We start from the raw sequence: 27,383 nt of genomic DNA, 5'->3' as shown, positions 1-27,383 counted from the left end.
GTCCCTCAGGGGACAGTCTGAACAATATTCGTAGCCACGTTAGTCACTTTTAGACAAGCCGTTAGAGACTGTAGAATTGAATCGCGACGCATTTTCTTTGTTCCATTGTCATTACGAGGGTTTGAGGGATACAGTAAATTGTCACTGGTGCATCCGGAACCTGCAGCCTGACCCTCAGGGGAAAGTCTGAGCAATAGCCGTAGCCACGTTAGTCACTTTTAGACAAGTCGTTAGAGACTGTAGAATTGAATCACGACGCATTTCCTTTGTTCCATTGTCATTACGAGGGTTTGAGGGATACAGTAAATTGTCACTGGTGCATACGGAACCTGCAGCCTGACCCTCAAAGGAAGTCTGAACAATAGCCGTAGCAACGTTAGTCACTTTTAGACAAGTCTTTAGAGACTGTAGAATCGAATCGCGACGCATTTTCTTTGTTCCATTGCCATTAGAGGGTTTGAGGGATACAGTAAATTGTCACTGGTGCATCGGAAACCTGCACCCTGACTTCCAGGGGAACGTCTCTACAATAGTCATAGCCACGTTAGTCAGTTTTGGACAAGTCGTTAGAGACTGTAGAATTGAATCGCGACGCATTTTCTTTGTTCCATTTTCATTAGAGGGTTTGAGGGATACAGCAAATTGTCACTGGTGCATCCGAAACCTGGAGCCTGACCCTCAGGGGAACGTCTGAACAATACCTGTAGCCACGTTAGTCACTTGGAGAAAAGTCGCCTAGGGACTGTAGATTTGAATCGCGACGATTTATCTGCGTTCCACTGCCATTAGAAGGTTTGAGGGATACAGAAAATTGCCATTGCTGCATCAACAAACTGCAGCCTGACTCTCAGGGGAACGTCTCTACAATAGTCATACCCACGTTAGTCACTTTTAGACAAGTCGTTAGAGACTGTAGAATTGAATCGCGACGCATTTTCTTTGTTCGATTGTCATTAGAGGGTTTGAGGGATACAGTAAATTGTCACTGGTGTATCCGGAACCTGCAGCCTGACCCTCAGGGGAACGTCTGTACAATAGTCATAGCCACTTTAGTCACTTTTAAAACAAGCCGTTAGAGAGTGTAGAATTGAATCGCGACGCACTTTCTTTGTTCCATTTTCATTAGAGGGTTTGAGGGATACAGCAAATTGTCACTGGTGCAGCGGAAACCTGCAGCCTGACTCTCAGGGGATCGTCTGTACAATAGTCATAGCCACGTTAGTCACTTTTAGACAAGTCGTTAGAGACTGTAGAATTGAATCGCGACGCATTTTCATTGTTCCATTGTCATTACGAGGGTTTGAGGGATACAATAAATTGCCACAGGTGCAACGGAAACCAGCAGCCTGACTCTCAGGGAAATGTCTGTACAATAGTCATAGCCACGATAGTCACTTTTAGACTAGTCGTTAGAGACTGTAGAATTGAATCGCGACGCATTTTCTTTGTTCCATTTTCATTACGAGGGTTTGAGGGATACAGTAAATTGTCACTGGTGCATCCGGAACCTGCAGCCTGACCCTCAGGGGAAAGTCTGAACAATAGCCGTAGCCACGTTAGTCACTTTTAGACAAGTCGTTAGAGACTGTAGAATTGAATCGCGACGCATTTTCTTTGTTCCATTGTCATTACGACGGTTTCAGGGATACAGTAAATTGTCACTGGTGCATCCGTAACCTGGAGCCTGACCCTCAGGGGAAAGTCTGAACAATAGCCGTAGCCACATCAGTCACTTTTAGACAAGTCGTTAGAGACTGTAGAATTGAATCGCGACGCATTTTCTTTGTTCCATTGTCATTACGAGGGTTTGAAGGATACAGTAAATTGTCACTGGTGCATCCAAAACCTGCAGCCTGACCCTCAGGGGACAGTCTGAACAATATTCGTAGCCACGTTAGTCACTTTTAGACAAGCCGTTAGAGACTGTAGAATTGAATCGCGACGCATTTTCTTTGTTCCATTGTCATTACGAGCGTTTGAGCGATACAGTAAATTGTCACTAGTGCATCCGGAACCTGCAGCCTGACCCTCAGGGGAAAGTCTGAACAATAGCCGTAGCCACATTAGTCACTTTTAGACAAGTCGTTAGAGAGTGTAGAATTGAATCGCGACGCATTTTCTTTCCCCATTGTCATTAGAGGATTTGAGGGATACAGTAAATTGTCACCGTCGCATCCGGAACCTGCAGCCTGTTCCTCAGGGGAAAGTCTGAACAATAGCCATAGCCACGGTAGTCACTTTTGGGCAAGTCGTTAGAAACTGCAGAATTGAATCGCTACGCATTTTCTTTGCTCCATTCTCATTACGAGGGTTTGAGGGATACAGCAAATTGTCACTGGTGCATCCGGAACCTTCAGCCTGACCCTCAGGGGAAAGTCTGAACACTAGCCGTAGGCATGTTAGTCACTTTTAGACAAGCCGTTAGAGACTGTAGAATTGGATCGCGACGCGTTTTCTTTGTTCCATTGTCATTACGAGGGTTTGAGGGATACGGTAAATTGTCACTGGTGCATCGGAAACCTGCAGCCTGACTCTCAGGGGAACGTCTGTACAATAGTCATAGCCACGTTAGTCACTTTTAGTGAAGCCGTTAGAGACTGTAGAATTGAATCGCTACGCATTTTCTTTGCTCCATTTGCATTAGAGGGTTTGAGGGATACAGTAAATTGCCACAGGTGCAACGGAAACCAGCAGCCTGACTCTCAGGGGAACGTCTGTACAATAGTCATAGCCTTGTTAGTCACTTTTTGACAAGTCGATAGAGACTGTAGAATTGAATCGCGACGCATTTTCTTTGTTCCATTGTCATTACGAGGGTTTCAGGGATACAATAAATTGCCACAGGTGCAACGGAAACCACCAGCCTGACTCTCAGGGGAATGTCTGTACAATAGTCATAGCCACGATAGTCACTTTTAGACTAGTCGTTAGAGACTGTAGAATTGAATCGCGACGCATTTTCTTTGTTCCATTTTCATTACGAGGGTTTGAGGGATACAGTAAATTGTCACTGGTGCATCCGGAACCTGCAGCCTGACCCTCAGGGGAAAGTCTGAACAATAGCCGTAGCCACGTTAGTCACTTTTAGACAAGTCGTTAGAGACTGTAGAATTGAATCGCGACGCATTTTCTTTGTTCCATTGTCATTACGAGGGTTTGAAGGATAGAGTAAATTGTCACTGGTGCATCCAAAACCTGCAGCCTGACCCTCAGGGGACAGTCTGAACAATATTCGTAGCCACGTTTGTCACTTTTAGACAAGCCGTTAGAGACTGTAGAATTGAATCGCGACGCATTTTCTTTGTTCCATTGTCATTACGAGGGTTTGAGGGATACAGTAAATTGTCACTGGTGCATCCGGAACCTGCAGCCTGACCCTCAGGGGAAAGTCTGAACAATAGCCGTAGCCACATTAGTCACTTTTAGACAAGTCGTTAGAGAGTGTAGAATTGAATCGCGACGCATTTTCTTTCCCCATTGACATTAGAGGTTTTGAGGGATACAGTAAACTGTCACCGGTGCATCCGGAACCTGCAGCCTGTTCCTCAGGGGATAGTGTGAACAATAGCCGTAGCCACGGTAATCACTTTTAGGCAAGTCGTTAGAGACTGCAGAATTGAATCGCTACGCATTTTCTTTGCTCCATTCTCATTACGAGGGTTTGAGGGATACAGCAAATTGTCACTGGTGCATCCGGAACCTTCAGCCTGACCCTCAGGGGAAAGTCTGAACAATAGCCGTAGGCACGTTAGTCACTTTTAGACAAGCCGTTGGAGACTGTAGAATTGAATCGCGACGCATTTTCTTTGTTCCATTGTCATTACGAGGGTTCGATGGATACGGTAAATTGTCACTGGTGCATCGGAAACCTGCAGCCTGACTCTCAGGGGAACGTCTGTACAATAGTCATAGCCACGTTAGTCACTTTTAGACAAGCCGTTAGAGACTGAAGAATTGAATCGCTACGCATTTTCTTTGCTCCATTTGCATTAGAGGGTTTGAGGGATACAGTAAATTGCCACAGGTGCAACGGAAACTAGCAGCCTGACTCTCAGGGGAACGTCTGTACAATAGTCATAGCCTTGTTAGTCACTTTTTGACAAGTCGTTAGAGACTGTAGAATTGAATCGCGACGCATTTTCTTTGTTCCATTGTCATTACGACGGTTTCAGGGATACAGTAAATTGTCACTGGTGCATCCGTAACCTGGAGAAAGACCCTCAGGGGAAAGTCTGAATAATAGTCGTAGCCACGTTAGTCACTTTTAGACAAGTCGTTAGAGACTGTAGAATTGAATCCCGACGCATTTTCTTTGTTCCATTGTCATTATGAGGGTTTGAAGGATACAGTAAATTGTCACTGGTGCATCCAAATCCTGCAGCCTGACCCTCAGGGGACAGTCTGAACAATATTCGTAGCCACGTTAGTCACTTTTAGACAAGTCGTTAGAGACTGTAGAATTGAATCGCGACGCATTTTCTTTGTTCCATTGTCATTAGAGGGTTTGAGGGATACAGTAAATTGTCACTGGTGCATCCGGAACCTGCAGCCTGACCCTCAGGGGAAAGTCTGAACAATAGCCGTAGCCACGTTAGTCACTTTTAGACAAGACGTTAGAGACTGTAGAATTGAATCGCGACGCATTTTCTTTGTTCCATTGTCATTAGAGGGTTTGAGGGATACAGTAAATTGTCACTGGTGCATCCGGAACCTGCAGCCTGACCCTCAGGGGAAAGTCTGACTAATAGCCGTAGCCACGTTAGCCACTTTTAGACAAGACGTTAGAGACTGTAGAATTGAATCGCGACGAATTTTCATTGTTCCATTGTCATTAGAGGGTTTGAGGGATACAGTAAATTGTCACTGGTGCATCCGGAAACTGAAGCCTGACCCTCAGGGGAAAGTCTGAACAATAGCCGTAGCCACGTTAGCCACTTTTAGACAAGTCGTTAGAGACTGTAGAATTGAATCGCGACGCATTTTCTTTGTTCCATTGTCGTTACCTGGGTTTGAGGGATACAGTAAATTGTCACTGGTGCATCCGGAAACTGAAGCCTGACCCTCAGGGGATAGTCTGAACAATAGCCGTAGCCACGTTAGCCACTTTTAGACAAGTAGTTAGAGACTGTAGAATTGACTCGCGACGCATTTTCATTGTTCCATAGTCATTAGAGGGTTTGAGGGATACAGTAAATTGTCACTGGTGCATCCGGAAACTGAAGCCTGACCCTCAGGGGAAAGTCTGAACAATAGCCGTAGCCACGTTAGCCACTTTTAGACAAGTCGTTAGAGACTGTAGAATTGAATCGCGACGCATTTTCATTGTTCCATTGTCATTAGAGGGTTTGAGGGATACAGTAAATTGTCACTGGTGCATCCGGAAACTGAAGCCTGACCCTCAGGGGAAAGTCTGAACAATAGCCGTAGCCACGTTAGCCACTTTTAGACAAGTCGTTAGAGACTGTAGAATTGAATTGCGACGCATTTTCTTTGTTCCATTGTCATTAGAGGGTTTGAGGGATACAGTAAATTGTCACTGGTGCATCCGGAACCTGCAGCCTGACCCTCAGTGGAAAGTCTGAACAATAGCCGTAGCCATGTTAGCCACTTTTAGACAAGTCGTTAGAGACTGTAGAATTGAATCGCGACGCATTTTCATTGTTCCATAGTCATTAGAGGGTTTGAGGGATACAGTAAACTGTCACTGGTGCATCCGGAACCTGCAGCCTGACCCTCAGGGGAATGTCTGAACAATAGCTGTAGCCACGTTAGTCACTTTTAGACAAGTCGTTAGAGACTGTAGAATTGAATCGCGACGCATTTTCTTTGTTCCATTGTCATTACCTGGGTTTGAGGGATACAGTAAATTGTCACTGGTGCATCCGGAAACTGAAGCCTGACCCTCAGGGGAAAGTCTGTACAATAGCCGTAGCCACGTTAGCCACTTTTAGACAAGTCGTTAGAGACTGTAGAATTGAATCGCGACGCATTTTCTTTGTTCCATTGTCATTACCTGGGTTTGAGGGATACAGTAAATTGTCACTGGTGCATCCGGAAACTGAAGCCTGACCCTCAGGGGAAAGTCTGTACAATAGCCGTAGCCACGTTAGTCACTTTTAGACAAGTCGTTAGAGACTGTAGAATTGAATCGCGACGCATTTTCTTTGTTCCATTGTCATTAGAGGGTTTGAGGGATACAGTAAATTGTCACTGGTGCATCCGGAACCCGCAGCCTGACCCTCAGGGGAAAGTCTGAACAATAGCCGTAGCCACGTTAGTCACTTTTAGACAAGTCGTTAGAGACTGTGGAATTGAATCGCGGCGCATTTTCTATGTTCCATTGTCACTAGAGGGTTTGAGGGATACAGTAAATTGTCACTGGTGCATCCGGAAACTGAAGCTTGACCCTCAGGGGAAAGTCTGTACAATAGCCGTAGCCACGTTAGTCACTTTTAGACAAGTCTTTAGAGACTGTAGAATTGAATCACGACGCATGTTCTTTGTTCCATTGTCATTACATGGGTTTGAGGGATACAGTAAATTGTCACTGGTGCATCCGGAAACTGAAGCCTGACCCTCAGGGGAAAGTCTGTACAATAGCCGTAGCCACGTTAGTCACTTTTAGACAAGTCGTTAGAGACTGTAGAATTGAATCGCGACGCATTTTCTTTGTTCCATTGTCATTACCTGGGTTTGAGGGATACAGTAAATTGTCACTGGTGCATCTGGAAACTGAAGCCTGACCCTCAGGGGAAAGTCTGTACAATAGTTGTAGCCACGTTAGTCACTTTTAGACAAGTCGTCAGAGACTGTAGAATTGAATCGCGACGCATTTTCTTTGTTCCATTGTCATTAGACGGTTTGAGGGATACAGTAAATTGTCACTGGTGCATCCGGAACCCGCAGCCTGACCCTCAGGGGAAGGTCTGAACAATAGCCGTAGCCACGTTAGTCACTTTTAGACAAGTCGTTAGAGACTGTAGAATTGAATCGCGACGCATTATCTTTGTTCCATTGTCATTAGAGGGTTTGAGGGATACAGTAAATTGTCACTGGTGCATCCGGAAGCCGCAGCCTGACCCTCAGGGGAAAGTCTGAACAATAGCCGTAGCCACGTTAGTCACTTTTAGACAAGTCGTTAGAGACTGTAGAATTGAATCGCGACGCATTTTCTTTGTTCCATTGTCATTACCTGGGTTTGAGGGATACAGTAAATTGTCACTGGTGCATCCGGAAACTGAAGCCTGACCCTCAGGGGAAAGTCTGTACAATAGCCGTAGCCACATTAGTCACTTTTAGACAAGTCGTTAGAGACTGTAGAATTGAATCGCGACGCATTTTCTTTGTTCCATTGTCATTAGAGGGTTTGAGGGATACAGTAAATTGTCACTGGTGCATCCGGAACCTGCAGCCTGACCCTCAGGGGAAAGTCTGAACAATAGCCGTAGCCACGTTAGCCACTTTTAGACAAGTCGTTAGAGACTGTAGAATTGAATCGCGACGCATTTTCTTTGTTCCATTGTCATTACCTGGGTTTGAGGGATACAGTAAATTGTCACTGGTGCATCCGGAAACTGAAGCCTGACCCTCAGGGGAAAGTCTGTACAATAGCCGTAGCCACGTTAGTCACTTTTAGACAAGTCGTTAGAGACTGTAGAATTGAATCACGACGCATTTTCATTGTTCCATTGTCATTAGAGGGTTTGAGGGATACAGTAAATTGTCACTGGTGTATCTGGAACCTGCAGCCTGACCCTCAGGGGAAAGTCTGAACAATAGCCGTAGCCACGTTAGCCACTTTTAGACAAGTCGTTAGAGACTGTAGAATTGAATCGCGACGCATTTTCTTTGTTCCATTGTCATTAGAGGGTTTGAGGGATACAGTAAATTGTCACTGGTGCATCCGGAAACTGAAGCCTGACCCTCAGGGGAAAGTCTGAACAATAGCCGTAGCCACGTTAGCCACTTTTAGACAAGTCGTTAGAGACTGTAGAATTGAATCGCGACGCATTTTCTTTGTTCCATTGTCATTACCTGGGTTTGAGGGATACAGTAAATTGTCAATGGTGCATCCGGAAACTGAAGCCTGACCCTCAGGGGAAAGTCTGTACAATAGCCGTAGCCACGTTAGTCACTTTTAGACAAGTCGTTAGAGACTGTAGAATTGAATCGCGACGCATTTTCATTGTTCCATTGTCATTACCTGGGTTTGAGGGATACAGTAAATTGTCACTGGTGTATCTGGATCCTGCAGCCTGACCCTCAGGGGAAAGTCTGAACAATAGCCGTAGCCACGTTAGCCACTTTTAGACAAGTCGTTAGAGACTGTAGAATTGAATCGCGACGCATTTTCTTTGTTCCATTGTCATTACCTGGGTTTGAGGGATACAGTAAATTGTCACTGGTGCATCCGGAACCTGCAGCCTGACCCTCAGGGGAAAGTCTGAACAATAGCCGTAGCCACGTTAGCCTCTTTTAGACAAGTCGTTAGAGACTGTAGAATTGAATCGCGACGCATTTTCTTTGTTCCATTGTCATTACCTGGGTTTGAGGGATACAGTAAATTGTCACTGGTGCATGCGGAAACTGAAGCCTGACCCTCAGGGGAAAGTCTGAACAATAGCCGTAGCCACGTTAGCCACTTTTAGAGAAGTCGTTAGAGTCTGTAGAATTGAATCGCGACGCATTTTCTTTGTTCCATTGTCATTACCTGGGTTTGAGGGATACAGTAAATTGTCACTGGTGCATCCGGAACCTGCAGCCTGACCCTCAGGGGAAAGTCTGAACAATAGCCGTAGCCACGTTAGCCTCTTTTAGACAAGTCGTTAGAGACTGTAGAATTGAATCGCGACGCATTTTCTTTGTTCCATTGTCATTACCTGGGTTTGAGGGATACAGTAAATTGTCACTGGTGCATGCGGAAACTGAAGCCTGACCCTCAGGGGAAAGTCTGAACAATAGCCGTAGCCACGTTAGCCACTTTTAGAGAAGTCGTTAGAGTCTGTAGAATTGAATCGCGACGCATTTTCTTTGTTCCATTGTCATTACCTGGGTTTGAGGGATACAGTAAATTGTCACTGGTGCATCTGGAAACTGAAGCCTGACCCTCAGGGGAAAGTCTGTACAATAGCCGTAGCCACGTTAGTCACTTTTAGACAAGTCGTTAGAGACTGTAGAATTGAATCGCGACGCATTTTCTTTGTTCCATTGTCATTAGAGGGTTTGAGGGATACAGTAAATTGTCACTGGTGCATCCGGAACCCGCAGCCTGACCCTCAGGGGAAAGTCTGAACAATAGCCGTAGCCACGTTAGTCACTTTTAGACAAGTCGTTAGAGACTGTGGAATTGAATCGCGGCGCATTTTCTATGTTCCATTGTCACTAGAGGGTTTGAGGGATACAGTAAATTGTCACGGGTGCATCCGGAAACTGAAGCTTGACCCTCAGGGGAAAGTCTGTACAATAGCCGTAGCCACGTTAGTCACTTTTAGACAAGTCGTTAGAGACTGTAGAATTGAATCACGACGCATTTTCTTTGTTCCATTGTCATTACCTGGGTTTGAGGGATACAGTAAATTGTCACTGGTGCATCCGGAAACTGAAGCCTGACCCTCAGGGGAAAGTCTGTACAATAGCCGTAGCCACGTTAGTCACTTTTAGACAAGTCGTTAGAGACTGTAGAATTGAATCGCGACGCATTTTCTTTGTTCCATTGTCATTAGAGGGTTTGAGGGATACAGTAAATTGTCACTGGTGCATCCGGAACCCGCAGCCTGACCCTCAGGGGAAAGTCTGAACAATAGCCGTAGCCACGTTAGTCACTTTTAGACAAGTCGTTAGAGACTGTAGAATTGAATCGCGACGCATTTTCTTTGTTCCATTGTCATTACCTGGGTTTGAGGGATACAGTAAATTGTCACTGGTGCATCTGGAAACTGAAGCCTGACCCTCAGGGGAAAGTCTGTACAATAGCCGTAGCCACGTTAGTCACTTTTAGACAAGTCGTTAGAGACTGTAGAATTGAATCGCGACGCATTTTCTTTGTTCCATTGTCATTAGACGGTTTGAGGGATACAGTAAATTGTCACTGGTGCATCCGGAACCCGCAGCCTGACCCTCAGGGGAAAGTCTGAACAATAGCCGTAGCCACGTTAGTCACTTTTAGACAAGTCGTTAGAGACTGTAGAATTGAATCGCGACGCATTATCTTTGTTCCATTGTCATTAGACGGTTTGAGGGATACAGTAAATTGTCACTGGTGCATCCGGAACCCGCAGCCTGACCCTCAGGGGAAAGTCTGAACAATAGCCGTAGCCACGTTAGTCACTTTTAGACAAGTCGTTAGAGACTGTAGAATTGAATCGCGACGCATTTTCTTTGTTCCATTGTCATTACCTGGGTTTGAGGGATACAGTAAATTGTCACTGGTGCATCCGGAAACTGAAGCCTGACCCTCAGGGGAATGTCTGTACAATAGCCGTAGCCACGTTAGTCACTTTTAGACAAGTCGTTAGAGACTGTAGAATTGAATCGCGACGCATTTTCTTTGTTCCATTGTCATTAGAGGGTTTGAGGGATACAGTAAATGGTCACTGGTGCATCCGGAACCTGCAGCCTGACCCTCAGGGGAAAGTCTGAACAATAGCCGTAGCCACGTTAGCCACTTTTAGACAAGTCGTTAGAGACTGTAGAATTGAATCGCGACGCATTTTCTTTGTTCCATTGTAATTACCTGGGTTTGAGGGATACAGTAAATTGTCACTGGTGCATCCGGAAACTGAAGCCTGACCCTCAGGGGAAAGTCTGTACAATAGCAGTAGCCACGTTAGTCACTTTTAGACAAGTCGTTAGAGACTGTAGAATTGAATCACGACGCATTTTCATTGTTCCATTGTCATTAGAGGGTTTGAGGGATACAGTAAATTGTCACTGGTGTATCTGGAACCTGCAGCCTGATCCTCAGGGGAATGTCTGAACAATAGCCGTAGCCACGTTAGCCACTTTTAGACAAGTCGTTAGAGACTGTAGAATTGAATCGCGACGCATTTTCTTTGTTCCATTGTCATTACCTGGGTTTGAGGGATACAGTAAATTGTCACTGGTGCATCCGGAACCTGCAGCCTGACCCTCAGGGGAAAGTCTGAACAATAGCCGTAGCCACGTTAGCCACTTTTAGACAAGTCGTTAGAGACTGTAGAATTGAATCGCGACGCATTTTCTTTGTTACATTGTCATTAGAGGGTTTGAGGGATACAGTAAATTGTCACTGGTGCATCCGGAACCCACAGCCTGACCCTCAGGGGAAAGTCTGAACAATAGCCGTAGCCACGTTAGTCACTTTTAGACAAGTCGTTAGAGACTGTAGAATTGAATCGCGACGCATTTTCTTTGTTCCATTGTCATTACCTGGGTTTGAGGGATACAGTAAATTGTCACTGGTGCATCCGGAAACTGAAGCCTGACCCTCAGGGGAAAGTCTGTACAATAGCCGTAGCCACGTTAGTCACTTTTAGACAAGTCGTTAGAGACTGTAGAATTGAATCGCGACGCATTTTCTTTGTTCCATTGTCATTAGAGGGTTTGAGGGATACAGTAAATTGTCACTGGTGCATCCGGAACCCGCAGCCTGACCCTCAGGGGAAAGTCTGAACAATAGCCGTAGCCACGTTAGTCACTTTTAGACAAGTCGTTAGAGACTGTGGAATTGAATCGCGGCGCATTTTCTATGTTCCATTGTCACTAGAGGGTTTGAGGGATACAGTAAATTGTCACTGGTGCATCCGGAAACTGAAGCTTGACCCTCAGGGGAAAGTCTGTACAATAGCCGTAGCCACGTTAGTCACTTTTAGACAAGTCGTTAGAGACTGTAGAATTGAATCACGCCGCATGTTCTTTGTTCCATTGTCATTACATGGGTTTGAGGGATACAGTAAATTGTCACTGGTGCATCCGGAAACTGAAGCCTGACCCTCAGGGGAAAGTCTGTACAATAGCCGTAGCCACGTTAGTCACTTTTAGACAAGTCGTTAGAGACTGTGGAATTGAATCGCGGCGCATTTTCTATGTTCCATTGTCACTAGAGGGTTTGAGGGATACAGTAAATTGTCACTGGTGCATCCGGAAACTGAAGCTTGACCCTCAGGGGAAAGTCTGTACAATAGCCGTAGCCACGTTAGTCACTTTTAGACAAGTCGTTAGAGACTGTAGAATTGAATCACGACGCATTTTCTTTGTTCCATTGTCATTACCTGGGTTTGAGGGATACAGTAAATTGTCACTGGTGCATCCGGAAACTGAAGCCTGACCCTCAGGGGAAAGTCTGTACAATAGCCGTAGCCACGTTAGTCACTTTTAGACAAGTCGTTAGAGACTGTAGAATTGAATCGCGACGCATTTTCTTTGTTCCATTGTCATTAGTGGGTTTGAGGGATACAGTAAATTGTCACTGGTGCATCCGGAACCCGCAGCCTGACCCTCAGGGGAAAGTCTGAACAATAGCCGTAGCCACGTCAGTCACTTTTAGACAAGTCGTTAGAGACTGTAGAATTGAATCGCGACGCATTTTCTTTGTTCCATTGTCATTACCTGGGTTTGAGGGATACAGTAAATTGTCACTGGTGCATCTGGAAACTGAAGCCTGACCCTCAGGGGAAAGTCTGTACAATAGCCGTAGCCACGTTAGTCACTTTTAGACAAGTCGTTAGAGACTGTAGAATTGAATCGCGACGCATTTTCTTTGTTCCATTGTCATTAGACGGTTTGAGGGATACAGTAAATTGTCACTGGTGCATCCGGAACCCGCAGCCTGACCCTCAGGGGAAAGTCTGAACAATAGCCGTAGCCACGTTATTCACTTTTAGACAAGTCGTTAGAGACTGTAGAATTGAATCGCGACGCATTATCTTTGATCCATTGTCATTAGAGGGTTTGAGGGATACAGTAAATTGTCACTGGTGCATCCGGAACCCGCAGCCTGACCCTCAGGGGAAAGTCTGAACAATAGCCGTAGCCACGTTAGTCACTTTTAGACAAGTCGTTAGAGACTGTAGAATTGAATCGCGACGCATTTTCTTTGTTCCATTGTCATTACCTGGGTTTGAGGGATACAGTAAATTGTCACTGGTGCATCCGGAAACTGAAGCCTGACCCTCAGGGGAAAGTCTGTACAATAGCCGTAGCCACGTTAGTCACTTTTAGACAAGTCGTTAGAGACTGTAGAATTGAATCGCGACGCATTTTCTTTGTTCCATTGTCATTAGAGGGTTTGAGGGATACAGTAAATTGTCACTGGTGCATCCGGAACCTGCAGCCTGACCCTCAGGGGAAAGTCTGAACAATAGCCGTAGCCACGTTAGCCACTTTTAGACAAGTCGTTAGAGATTGTAGAATTGAATCGCGACGCATTTTCTTTGTTCCATTGTCATTACCTGGGTTTGAGGGATACAGTAAATTGTCACTGGTGCATCCGGAAACTGAAGCCTGACCCTCAGGGGAAAGTCTGTACAATAGCCGTAGCCACGTTAGTCACTTTTAGACAAGTCGTTAGAGACTGTAGAATTGAATCACGACGCATTTTCATTGTTCCATTGTCATTAGAGGGTTTGAGGGATACAGTAAATTGTCACTGGTGTATCTGGAACCTGCAGCCTGACCCTCAGGGGAAAGTCTGAACAATAGCCGTAGCCACGTTAGCCACTTTTAGACAAGTCGTTAGAGACTGTAGAATTGAATCGCGACGCATTTTCTTTGTTCCATTGTCATTAGAGGGTTTGAGGGATACAGTAAATTGTCACTGGTGCATCCGGAACCTGCAGCCTGACCCTCAGGGGAAAGTCTGAACAATAGCCGTAGCCACGTTAGCCTCTTTTAGACAAGTCGTTAGAGACTGTAGAATTGAATCGCGACGCATTTTCTTTGTTCCATTGTCATTACCTGGGTTTGAGGGATACAGTAAATTGTCACTGGTGCATCCGGAAACTGAAGCCTACCCCCTGGGGAAAGTCTGAACAATAGCCGTAGCCACGTTAGCCACTTTTAGAGAAGTCGTTAGAGTCTGTAGAATTGAATCGCGACGCATTTTCTTTGTTCCATTGTCATTACCTGGGTTTGAGGGATACAGTAAATTGTCACTGGTGCATCTGGAAACTGAAGCCTGACCCTCAGGGGAAAGTCTGTACAATAGCCGTAGCCACGTTAGTCACTTTTAGACAAGTCGTTAGAGACTGTAGAATTGAATCGCGACGCATTTTCTTTGTTCCATTGTCATTAGAGGGTTTGAGGGATACAGTAAATTGTCACTGGTGCATCCGGAACCCGCAGCCTGACCCTCAGGGGAAAGTCTGAACAATAGCCGTAGCCACGTTAGTCACTTTTAGACAAGTCGTTAGAGACTGTGGAATTGAATCGCGGCGCATTTTCTATGTTCCATTGTCACTAGAGGGTTTGAGGGATACAGTAAATTGTCACTGGTGCATCCGGAAACTGAAGCTTGACCCTCAGGGGAAAGTCTGTACAATAGCCGTAGCCACGTTAGTCACTTTTAGACAAGTCGTTAGAGACTGTAGAATTGAATCACGGCGCATTTTCTTTGTTCCATTGTCATTACCTGGGTTTGAGGGATACAGTAAATTGTCACTGGTGCATCCGGAAACTGAAGCCTGACCCTCAGGGGAAAGTCTGTACAATAGCCGTAGCCACGTTAGTCACTTTTAGACAAGTCGTTAGAGACTGTAGAATTGAATCGCGACGCATTTTCTTTGTTCCATTGTCATTAGTGGGTTTGAGGGATACAGTAAATTGTCACTGGTGCAGCCGGAACCCGCAGCCTGACCCTCAGGGGAAAGTCTGAACAATAGCCGTAGCCACGTTAGTCACTTTTAGACAAGTCGTTAGAGACTGTAGAATTGAATCGCGACGCATTTTCTTTGTTCCATTGCCATTACCTGGGTTTGAGGGATACAGTAAATTGTCACTGGTGCATCTGGAAACTGAAGCCTGACCCTCAGGGGAAAGTCTGTACAATAGCCGTAGCCACGTTAGTCACTTTTAGACAAGTCGTTAGAGACTGTAGAATTGAATCGCGACGCATTTTCTTTGTTCCATTGTCATTAGACGGTTTGAGGGATACAGTAAATTGTCACTGGTGCATCCGGAACCCGCAGCCTGACCCTCAGGGGAAAGTCTGAACAATAGCCGTAGCCACGTTAGTCACTTTTAGACAAGTCGTTAGAGACTGTAGAATTGAATCGCGACGCATTATCTTTGTTCCATTGTCATTAGAGGGTTTGAGGGATACAGTAAATTGTCACTGGTGCATCCGGAACCCGCAGCCTGACCCTCAGGGGAAAGTCTGAACAATAGCCGTAGCCACGTTAGTCACTTTTAGACAAGTCGTTAGAGACTGTAGAATTGAATCGCGACGCATTTTCTTTGTTCCATTGTCATTACCTGGGTTTGAGGGATACAGTAAATTGTCACTGGTGCATCCGGAAACTGAAGCCTGACCCTCAGGGGAAAGTCTGTACAATAGCCGTAGCCACGTTAGTCACTTTTAGACAAGTCGTTAGAGACTGTAGAATTGAATCGCGACGCATTTTCTTTGTTCCATTGTCATTAGAGGGTTTGAGGGATACAGTAAATTGTCACTGGTGCATCCGGAACCTGCAGCCTGACCCTCAGGGGAAAGTCTGAACAATAGCCGTGGCCACGTTAGCCACTTTTAGACAAGTCGTTAGAGACTGTAGAATTGAATCGCGACGCATTTTCTTTGTTCCATTGTCATTACCTGGGTTTGAGGGATACAGTAAATTGTCACTGGTGCATCCGGAAACTGAAGCCTGACCCTCAGGGGAAAGTCTGTACAATAGCCGTAGCCACGTTAGTCACTTTTAGACAAGTCGTTAGAGACTGTAGAATTGAATCACGACGCATTTTCATTGTTCCATTGTCATTAGAGGGTTTGAGGGATACAGTAAATTGTCACTGGTGTATCTGGAACCTGCAGCCTGACCCTCAGGGGAAAGTCTGAACAATAGCCGTAGCCACGTTAGCCACTTTTAGACAAGTCGTTAGAGACTGTAGAATTGAATCGCGACGCATTTTCTTTGTTCCATTGTCATTAGAGGGTTTGAGGGATACAGTAAATTGTCACTGGTGCATCCGGAAACTGAAGCCTGACCCTCAGGGGAAAGTCTGAACAATAGCCGTAGCCACGTTAGCCACTTTTAGACAAGTCGTTAGAGACTGTAGAATTGAATCGCGACGCATTTTCTTTGTTCCATTGTCATTACCTGGGTTTGAGGGATACAGTAAATTGTCAATGGTGCATCCGGAAACTGAAGCCTGACCCTCAGGGGAAAGTCTGTACAATAGCCGTAGCCACGTTAGTCACTTTTAGACAAGTCGTTAGAGACTGTAGAATTGAATCGCGACGCATTTTCATTGTTCCATTGTCATTACCTGGGTTTGAGGGATACAGTAAATTGTCACTGGTGTATCTGGATCCTGCAGCCTGACCCTCAGGGGAAAGTCTGAACAATAGCCGTAGCCACATTAGCCACTTTTAGACAAGTCGTTAGAGACTGTAGAATTGAATCGCGACGCATTTTCTTTGTTCCATTGTCATTACCTGGGTTTGAGGGATACAGTAAATTGTCACTGGTGCATCCGGAACCTGCAGCCTGACCCTCAGGGGAAAGTCTGAACAATAGCCGTAGCCACGTTAGCCTCTTTTAGACAAGTCGTTAGAGACTGTAGAATTGAATCGCGACGCATTTTCTTTGTTCCATTGTCATTAGAGGGTTTGAGGGATACAGTAAATTGTCACTGGTGCATCCGGAAACTGAAGCCTGACCCTCAGGGGAAAGTCTGAACAATAGCCGTAGCCACGTTAGCCACTTTTAGAGAAGTCGTTAGAGTCTGTAGAATTGAATCGCGACGCATTTTCTTTGTTCCATTGTCATTACCTGGGTTTGAGGGATACAGTAAATTGTCACTGGTGCATCTGGAAACTGAAGCCTGACCCTCAGGGGAAAGTCTGTACAATAGCCGTAGCCACGTTAGTCACTTTTAGACAAGTCGTTAGAGACTGTAGAATTGAATCGCGACGCATTTTCTTTGTTCCATTGTCATTAGAGGGTTTGAGGGATACAGTAAATTGTCACTGGTGCATCCGGAACCCGCAGCCTGACCCTCAGGGGAAAGTCTGAACAATAGCCGTAGCCACGTTAGTCACTTTTAGACAAGTCGTTAGAGACTGTGGAATTGAATCGCGGCGCATTTTCTATGTTCCATTGTCACTAGAGGGTTTGAGGGATACAGTAAATTGTCGCTGGTGCATCCGGAAACTGAAGCTTGACCCTCAGGGGAAAGTCTGTACAATAGCCGTAGCCACGTTAGTCACTTTTAGACAAGTCGTTAGAGACTGTAGAATTGAATCACGACGCATTTTCTTTGTTCCATTGTCATTACCTGGGTTTGAGGGATACAGTAAATTGTCACTGGTGCATCCGGAAACTGAAGCCTGACCCTCAGGGGAAAGTCTGTACAATAGCCGTAGCCACGTTAGTCACTTTTAGACAAGTCGTTAGAGACTGTAGAATTGAATCGCGACGCATTTTCTTTGTTCCATTGTCATTAGTGGGTTTGAGGGATACAGTAAATTGTCACTGGTGCAGCCGGAACCCGCAGCCTGACCCTCAGGGGAAAGTCTGAACAATAGCCGTAGCCACGTTAGTCACTTTTAGACAAGTCGTTAGAGACTGTAGAATTGAATCGCGACGCATTTTCTTGGTTCCATTGTCATTACCTGGGTTTGAGGGATACAGTAAATTGTCACTGGTGCATCTGGAAACTGAAGCCTGACCCTCAGGGGAAAGTCTGTACAATAGCCGTAGCCACGTTAGTCACTTTTAGACAAGTCGTTAGAGACTGTAGAATTGAATCGCGACGCATTTTCTTTGTTCCATTGTCATTAGACGGTTTGAGGGATACAGTAAATTGTCACTGGTGCATCCGGAACCCGCAGCCTGACCCTCAGGGGAAAGTCTGAACAATAGCCGTAGCCACGTTAGTCACTTTTAGACAAGTCGTTAGAGACTGTAGAATTGAATCGCGACGCATTATCTTTGTTCCATTGTCATTAGAGGGTTTGAGGGATACAGTAAATTGTCACTGGTGCATCCGGAACCCGCAGCCTGACCCTCAGGGGAAAGTCTGAACAATAGCCGTAGCCACGTTAGTCACTTTTAGACAAGTCGTTAGAGACTGTAGAATTGAATCGCGACGCATTTTCTTTGTTCCATTGTCATTAGAGGGTTTGAGGGATACAGTAAATTGTCACTGGTGCATCCGGAAACTGAAGCCTGACCCTCAGGGGAAAGTCTGAACAATAGCCGTAGCCACGTTAGCCACTTTTAGACAAGTCGTTAGAGACTGTAGAATTGAATCGCGACGCATTTTCTTTGTTCCATTGTCATTACCTGGGTTTGAGGGATACAGTAAATTGTCAATGGTGCATCCGGAAACTGAAGCCCGACCCTCAGGGGAAAGTCTGTACAATAGCCGTAGCCACGTTAGTCACTTTTAGACAAGTCGTTAGAGACTGTAGAATTGAATCGCGACGCATTTTCATTGTTCCATTGTCATTACCTGGGTTTGAGGGATACAGTAAATTGTCACTGGTGTATCTGGATCCTGCAGCCTGACCCTCAGGGGAAAGTCTGAACAATAGCCGTAGCCACGTTAGCCACTTTTAGACAAGTCGTTAGAGACTGTAGAATTGAATCGCGACGCATTTTCTTTGTTCCATTGTCATTACCTGGGTATGAGGGATACAGTAAATTGTCACTGGTGCATCCGGAAAATGCAGCCTGACCCTCAGGGGAAAGTCTGAACAATAGCCGTAGCCACGTTAGCCTCTTTTAGACAAGTCGTTAGAGACTGTAGAATTGAATCGCGACGCATTTTCTTTGTTCGATTGTCATTACCTGGGTTTGAGGGATACAGTAAATTGTCACTGGTGCATCCGGAAACTGAAGCCTGACCCTCAGGGGAAAGTCTGAACAATAGCCGTAGCCACGTTAGCCACTTTTAGAGAAGTCGTTAGAGTCTGTAGAATTGAATCGCGACGCATTTTCTTTCTTCCATTGTCATTACCTGGGTTTGAGATATACAGTAAATTGTCACTGGTGCATCTGGAAACTGAAGCCTGACCCTCAGGGGAAAGTCTGTACAATAGCCGTAGCCACGTTAGTCACTTTTAGACAAGTCGTTAGAGACTGTAGAATTGAATCGCGACGCATTTTCATTGTTCCATTGTCATTAGAGGGTTTGAGGGATACAGTAAATTGTCACTGGTGTATCCGGAACCTGCAGCCTGACCCTCAGGGGAATGTCTGAACAATGGCCGTAGCCACGTTAGCCACTTTTAGACAAGTCGTTAGAGACTGTAGAATTGAATCGCGACGCATTTTCTTTGTTCCATTGTCATTACCTGGGTTTGAGGGATACAGTAAATTGTCACTGGTGCATCCGGAACCTGCAGCCTGACCCTCAGGGGAAAGTCTGAACAATAGCCGTAGCCACGTTAGCCTCATTTAGACAAGTCGTTAGAGACTGTAGAATTGAATCGCGACGCATTTTCTTTGTTCCATTGTCATTACCTGGGTTTGAGGGATACAGCAAATTGTCACTGGTGTATCCGGAACCTGCAGCCTGACCCTCAGGGGAAAGTCTGAAAATAGCCGTAGCCACGTTAGCCACTTTTAGACAAGTCGTTAGAGACTGTAGAATTGAATCGCGACGCATTATCTTTGTTCCATTGTCATTAGAGGGTTTGAGGGATACAGTAAATTGTCACTGGTGCATCCGGAACCCGCAGCCTGACCCTCAGGGGAAAGTCTGAACAATAGCCGTAGCCACGTTAGTCACTTTTAGACAAGTCGTTAGAGACTGTAGAATTGAATCGCGACGCATTTTCATTGTTCCATTGTCATTAGAGGGTTTGAGGGATACAGTAAATTGTCACTGGTGCATCCGGAAACTGAAGCCTGACCCTCAGGGGAAAGTCTGAACAATAGCCGTAGCCACGTTAGCCACTTTTAGACAAGTCGTAAGAGACTGTAGAATTGAATCGCGACGCATTTTCTTTGTTCCATTGTCATTACCTGGGTTTGAGGGATACAGTAAATTGTCAATGGTGCATCCGGAAACTGAAGCCTGACCTTCAGGGGAAAGTCTGTACAATAGCCGTAGCCACGTTAGTCACTTTTAGACAAGTCGTTAGAGACTGTAGAATTGAATCGCGACGCATTTTCATTGTTCCATTGTCATTACCTGGGTTTGAGGGATACAGTAAATTGTCACTGGTGTATCTGGATCCTGCAGCCTGACCCTCAGGGGAAAGTCTGAACAATAGCCGTAGCCACGTTAGCCACTTTTAGACAAGTCGTTAGAGACTGTAGAATTGAATCGCGACGCATTTTCTTTGTTCCATTGTCATTACCTGGGTTTGAGGGATACAGTAAATTGTCACTGGTGCATCCGGAAAATGCAGCCTGACCCTCAGGGGAAAGTCTGAACAATAGCCGTAGCCACGTTAGCCTCTTTTAGACAAGTCGTTAGAGACTGTAGAATTGAATCGCGACGCATTTTCTTTGTTCCATTGTCATTACCTGGGTTTGAGGGATACAGTAAATTGTCACTGGTGCATCCGGAAACTGAAGCCTGACCCTCAGGGGAAAGTCTGAACAATAGCCGTAGCCACGTTAGCCACTTTTAGAGAAGTCGTTAGAGTCTGTAGAATTGAATCGCGACGCATTTTCTTTCTTCCATTGTCATTACCTGGGTTTGAGATATACAGTAAATTGTCACTGGTGCATCTGGAAACTGAAGCCTGACCCTCAGGGGAAAGTCTGTACAATAGCCGTAGCCACGTTAGTCACTTTTAGACAAGTCGTTAGAGACTGTAGAATTGAATCGCGACGCATTTTCATTGTTCCATTGTCATTAGAGGGTTTGAGGGATACAGTAAATTGTCACTGGTGTATCCGGAACCTGCAGCCTGACCCTCAGGGGAATGTCTGAACAATGGCCGTAGCCACGTTAGCCACTTTTAGACAAGTCGTTAGAGACTGTAGAATTGAATCGCGACGCATTTTCTTTGTTCCATTGTCATTACCTGGGTTTGAGGGATACAGCAAATTGTCACTGGTGTATCCGGAACCTGCAGCCTGACCCTCAGGGGAAAGTCTGAAAATAGCCGTAGCCACGTTAGCCACTTTTAGACAAGTCGTTAGAGACTGTAGAATTTAATCGCGACGCATTTTCTTTGTTCCATTGTCATTACCTGGGTTTGAGGGATACAGTAAATTGTCACTGGTGCATCCGGAACCTGCAACCTGACCCTCAGGGGAAAGTCTGAACAATAGCCGTAGCCACGTTAGCCACTTTTAGACAAGTCGTTAGAGACTGTAGAATTGAATCGCGACGCATTTCCTTTGTTCCATTGTCATTACCTGGGTTTGAGGGATACAGTAAATTGTCACTGGTGTATCCGGAACCTGCAGCCTGACCCTCAGGGGAAAGTCTGAACAATAGCCGTAGCCACGTTAGCCACTTTTAGACAAGTCGTTAGAGACTGTAGAATTGAATCGCGACGCATTTTCTTTGTTCCATTGTCATTACCTGGGTTTGAGGGATACAGTAAATTGTCACTGGTGCATCCGGAACCTGCAGCCTGACCCTCAGGGGAAAGTCTGAACAATAGCCGTAGCCACGTTAGCCACTTTTAGACAAGTCGTTAGAGACTGTAGAATTGAATCGCGACGCATTTTCTTTGTTCCATTGTCATTACCTGGGTTTGAGGGATACAGTAAATTGTCACTGGTGCATCCGGAAACTGAAGCCTGACCCTCAGGGGAAAGTCTGTACAATAGCCGTAGCCACGTTAGCCACTTTTAGACAAGTCGTTAGAGACTGTAGAATTGAATCGCGACGCATTTTCATTGTTCCATTGTCATTAGAGGGTTTGAGGGATACAGTAAATTGTCACTGGTGCATCCGGAACCCACAGCCTGACCCTCAGGGGAAAGTCTGAACAATAGCCGTAGCCACGTTAGTCACTTTTAGACAAGTCGTTAGAGACTGTAGAATTGAATCGCGACGCATTTTTCTTTGTTCCATTGTCATTACCTGGGTTTGAGGGATACAGTAAATTGTCACTGGTGCATCCGGAAACTGAAGCCTGACCCTCAGGGGAAAGTCTGTACAATAGCCGTAGCCACTTTAGTCACTTTTAGACAAGTCGTTAGAGACTGTAGAATTGAATCGCGACGCATTTTCTTTGTTCCATTGTCATTAGAGGGTTTGAGGGATACAGTAAATTGTCACTGGTGCATCCGGAACCCGCAGCCTGACCCTCAGGGGAAAGTCTGAACAATAGCCGTAGCCACGTTAGTCACTTTTAGACAAGTCGTTGGAGACTGTGGAATTGAATCGCGGCGCATTTTCTATGTTCCATTGTCACTAGAGGGTTTGAGGGATACAGTAAATTGTCACTGGTGCATCCGGAAACTGAAGCTTGACCCTCAGGGGAAAGTCTGTACAATAGCCGTAGCCACGTTAGTCACTTTTAGACAAGTCGTTAGAGACTGTAGCATTGAATCACGACGCATTTTCTTTGTTCCATTGTCATTACCTGGGTTTGAGGGATACAGTAAATTGTCACTGGTGCATCCGGAAACTGAAGCCTGACCCTCAGGGGAAAGTCTGTACAATAGCCGTAGCCACGTTAGTCACTTTTAGACAAGTCGTTAGAGACTGTAGAATTGAATCGCGACGCATTTTCTTTGTTCCATTGTCATTAGTGGGTTTGAGGGATACAGTAAATTGTCACTGGTGCATCCGGAACCCGCAGCCTGACCCTCAGGGGAAAGTCTGAACAATAGCCGTAGCCACGTTAGTCACTTTTAGACAAGTCGTTAGAGACTGTAGAATTGAATCGCGACGCATTTTCTTTGTTCCATTGTCATTACCTGGGTTTGAGGGATACAATAAAATTGTCACTGGTGCATCTGGAAACTGAAGCCTGACCCTCAGGGGAAAGTCTGTACAATAGCCGTAGCCACGTTAGTCACTTTCAGACAAGTCGTTAGAGACTGTAGAATTGAATCGCGACGCATTTTCTTTGTTCCATTGTCATTAGACGGTTTGAGGGATACAGTAAATTGTCACTGGTGCATCCGGAACCCGCAGCCTGACCCTCAGGGGAAGGTCTGAACAATAGCCGTAGCCACGTTAGTCACTTTTAGACAAGTCGTTAGAGACTGTAGAATTGAATCGCGACGCATTATCTTTGTTCCATTGTCATTAGAGGGTTTGAGGGATACAGTAAATTGTCAGTGGTGCATCCGGAACCCGCAGCCTGACCCTCAGGGGAAAGTCTGAACAATAGCCGTAGCCACGTTAGTCACTTTTAGACAACTCGTTAGAGACTCTAGAATTGAATCGTGACGCATTTTCTTTGTTCCATTGTCATTACCTGGGTTTGAGGGATACAGTAAATTGTCACTGGTGCATCCGGAAACTGAAGCCTGACCCTCAGGGGAAAGTCTGTACAATAGCCGTAGCCACGTTAGTCACTTTTAGACAAGTCGTTAGAGACTGTAGAATTGAATCGCGACGCATTTTCTTTGTTCCATTGTCATTAGAGGGTTTGAGGGATACAGTAAATTGTCACTGGTGCATCCGGAACCTGCAGCCTGACCCTCAGGGGAAAGTCTGAACAATAGCCGTAGCCACGTTAGCCACTTTTAGACAAGTCGTTAGAGACTGTAGAATTGAATCGCGACGCATTTTCTTTGTTCCATTGTCATTACCTGGGTTTGAGGGATACAGTAAATTGTCACTGGTGCATCCGGAAACTGAAGCCTGACCCTCAGGGGAAAGTCTGTACAATAGCCGTAGCCACGTTAGTCACTTTTAGACAAGTCGTTAGAGACTGTAGAATTGAATCGCGACGCATTTTCATTGTTCCATTGTCATTAGAGGGTTTGAGGGATACAGTAAATTGTCACTGGTGTATCTGGAACCTGCAGCCTGACCCTCAGGGGAAAGTCTGAACAATAGCCGTAGCCACGTTAGCCACTTTTAGACAAGTCGTTAGAGACTGTAGAATTGAATCGCGACGCATTTTCTTTGTTCCATTGTCATTACCTGGGTTTGAGGGATACAGTAAATTGTCACTGGTGCAGCCGGAAAATGCAGCCTGACCCTCAGGGGAAAGTCTGAACAATAGCCGTAGCCACGTTAGCCACTTTTAGACAAGTCGTTAGAGACTGTAGAATTGAATCGCGACGCATTTTCTTTGTTCCATTGTCATTAGAGGGTTTGAGGGATACAGTAAATTGTCACTGGTGCATCCGGAAACTGAAGCCTGACCCTCAGGGGAAAGTCTGAACAATAGCCGTAGCCACGTTAGCCACTTTTAGACAAGTCGTTAGAGACTGTAGAATTGAATCGCGACGCATTTTCTTTGTTCCATTGTCATTACCTGGGTTTGAGGGATACAGTAAATTGTCAATGGTGCATCCGGAAACTGAAGCCTGACCCTCAGGGGAAAGTCTGTACAATAGCCGTAGCCACGTTAGTCACTTTTAGACAAGTCGTTAGAGACTCTAGAATTGAATCGCGACGCATTTTCATTGTTCCATTGTCATTACCTGGGTTTGAGGGATACAGTAAATTGTCACTGGTGTATCTGGATCCTACAGCCTGACCCTCAGGGGAAAGTCTGAACAATAGCCGTAGCCACGTTAGCCACTTTTAGACAAGTCGTCAGAGACTGTAGAATTGAATCGCGACGCATTTTCTTTGTTCCATTGTCATTACCTGGGTTTGAGGGATACAGTAAATTGTCACTGGTGCATCCGGAACCTGCAGCCTGACCCTCAGGGGAAAGTCTGAACAATAGCCGTAGCCACGTTAGCCTCTTTTAGACAAGTCGTTAGAGACTGTAGAATTGAATCGCGACGCATTTTCTTTGTTCCATTGTCATTACCTGGGTTTGACGGATACAGTAAATTGTCACTGGTGCATCCGGAAACTGAAGCCTGACCCTCAGGGGAAAGTCTGAACAATAGCCGTAGCCACGTTAGCCACTTTTAGAGAAGTCGTTAGAGTCTGTAGAATTGAATCGCGACGCATTTTCTTTGTTCCATTGTCATTACCTGGGTTTGAGGGATACAGTAAATTGTCACTGGTGCATCTGGAAACTGAAGCCTGACCCTCAGGGGAAAGTCTGTACAATAGCCGTAGCCACGTTAGTCACTTTTAGACAAGTCGTTAGAGACTGTAGAATTGAATCGCGACGCATTTTCTTTGTTCCATTGTCATTAGAGGGTTTGAGGGATACAGTAAATTGTCACTGGTGCATCCGGAACCCGCAGCCTGACCCTCAGGGGAAAGTCTGAACAATAGCCGTAGCCACGTTAGTCACTTTTAGACAAGTCGTTAGAGACTGTGGAATTGAATCGCGGCGCATTTTCTATGTTCCATTGTCACTAGAGGGTTTGAGGGATACAGTAAATTGTCACTGGTGCATCCGGAAACTGAAGCTTGACCCTCAGGGGAAAGTCTGTACAATAGCCGTAGCCACGTTAGTCACTTTTAGACAAGTCGTTAGAGTCTGTAGAATTGAATCACGACGCATTTTCTTTGTTCCATTGTCATTACCTGGGTTTGAGGGATACAGTAAATTGTCACTGGTGCATCCGGAAACTGAAACCTGACCCTCAGGGGAAAGTCTGTACAATAGCCGTAGCCACGTTAGTCACTTTTAGACAAGTCGTTAGAGACTGTAGAATCGAATCGCGACGCATTTTCTTTGTTCCATTGTCATTAGTGGGTTTGAGGGATACAGTAAATTGTCACTGGTGCATCCGGAACCCGCAGCCTGACCCTCAGGGGAAAGTCTGAACAATAGCCGTAGCCACGTTAGTCACTTTTAGACAAGTCGTTAGAGACTGTAGAATTGAATCGCGACGCATTTTCTTTGTTCCATTGTCATTACCTGGGTTTGAGGGATACAGTAAATTGTCACTGGTGCATCTGGAAACTGAAGCCTGACCCTCAGGGGAAAGTCTGTACAATAGCCGTAGCCACGTTAGTCACTTTTAGACAAGTCGTTAGAGACTGTAGAATTGAATCGCGACGCATTTTCTTTGTTCCATTGTCATTAGACGGTTTGAGGGATACAGTAAATTGTCACTGGTGCATCCGGAACCCGCAGCCTGACCCTCAGGGGAAAGTCTGAACAATAGCCGTAGCCACGTTAGTCACTTTTAGACAAGTCGTTAGAGACTGTAGAATTGAATCGCGACGCATTATCTTTGTTCCATTGTCATTAGAGGGTTTGAGGGATACAGTAAATTGTCACTGGTGCATCCGGAACCCGCAGCCTGACCCTCAGGGGAAAGTCTGAACAATAGCCGTAGCCACGTTAGTCACTTTTAGACAAGTCGTTAGAGACTGTAGAATTGAATCGCGACGCATTTTCTTTGTTCCATTGTCATTACCTGGGTTTGAGGGATACAGTAAATTGTCACTGGTGCATCCGGAAACTGAAGCCTGACCCTCAGGGGAAAGTCTGTACAATAGCCGTAGCCACGTTAGTCACTTTTAGACAAGTCGTTAGAGACTGTAGAATTGAATCGCGACGCATTTTCTTTGTTCCATTGTCATTAGAGGGTTTGAGGGATACAGTAAATTGTCACTGGTGCATCCGGAACCTGCAGCCTGACGCTCAGGGGAAAGTCTGAACAATAGCCGTAGCCACGTTAGCCACTTTTAGACAAGTCGTTAGAGACTGTAGAATTGAATCGCGACGCATTTTCTTTGTTCCATTGTCATTACCTGGGTTTGAGGGATACAGTAAATTGTCACTGGTGCATCCGGAAACTGAAGCCTGACCCTCAGGGGAAAGTCTGTACAATAGCCGTAGCCACGTTAGTCACTTTTAGACAAGTCGTTAGAGACTGTAGAATTGAATCACGACGCATTTTCATTGTTCCATTGTCATTAGAGGGTTTGAGGGATACAGTAAATTGTCACTGGTGTATCTGGAACCTGCAGCCTGACCCTCAGGGGAAAGTCTGAACAATAGCCGTAGCCACGTTAGCCACTTTTAGACAAGTCGTTAGAGACTGTAGAATTGAATCGCGACGCATTTTCTTTGTTCCATTGTCATTACCTGGGTTTGAGGGATACAGTAAATTGTCACTGGTGCATCCGGAACCTGCAGCCTGACCCTCAGGGGAAGTCCGAACAATAGCCGTAGCCACGTTAGCCACTTTTAGACAAGTTGTTAGAGACTGTAGAATTGAATC

Source organism: Schistocerca americana, chromosome 7 (assembly GCF_021461395.2).
Source record: "Schistocerca americana isolate TAMUIC-IGC-003095 chromosome 7, iqSchAmer2.1, whole genome shotgun sequence".
In the NCBI taxonomy this organism is placed as follows: Eukaryota; Metazoa; Arthropoda; class Insecta; order Orthoptera; family Acrididae; genus Schistocerca; species Schistocerca americana.
This window is presented reverse-complemented; position numbering follows the sequence as displayed.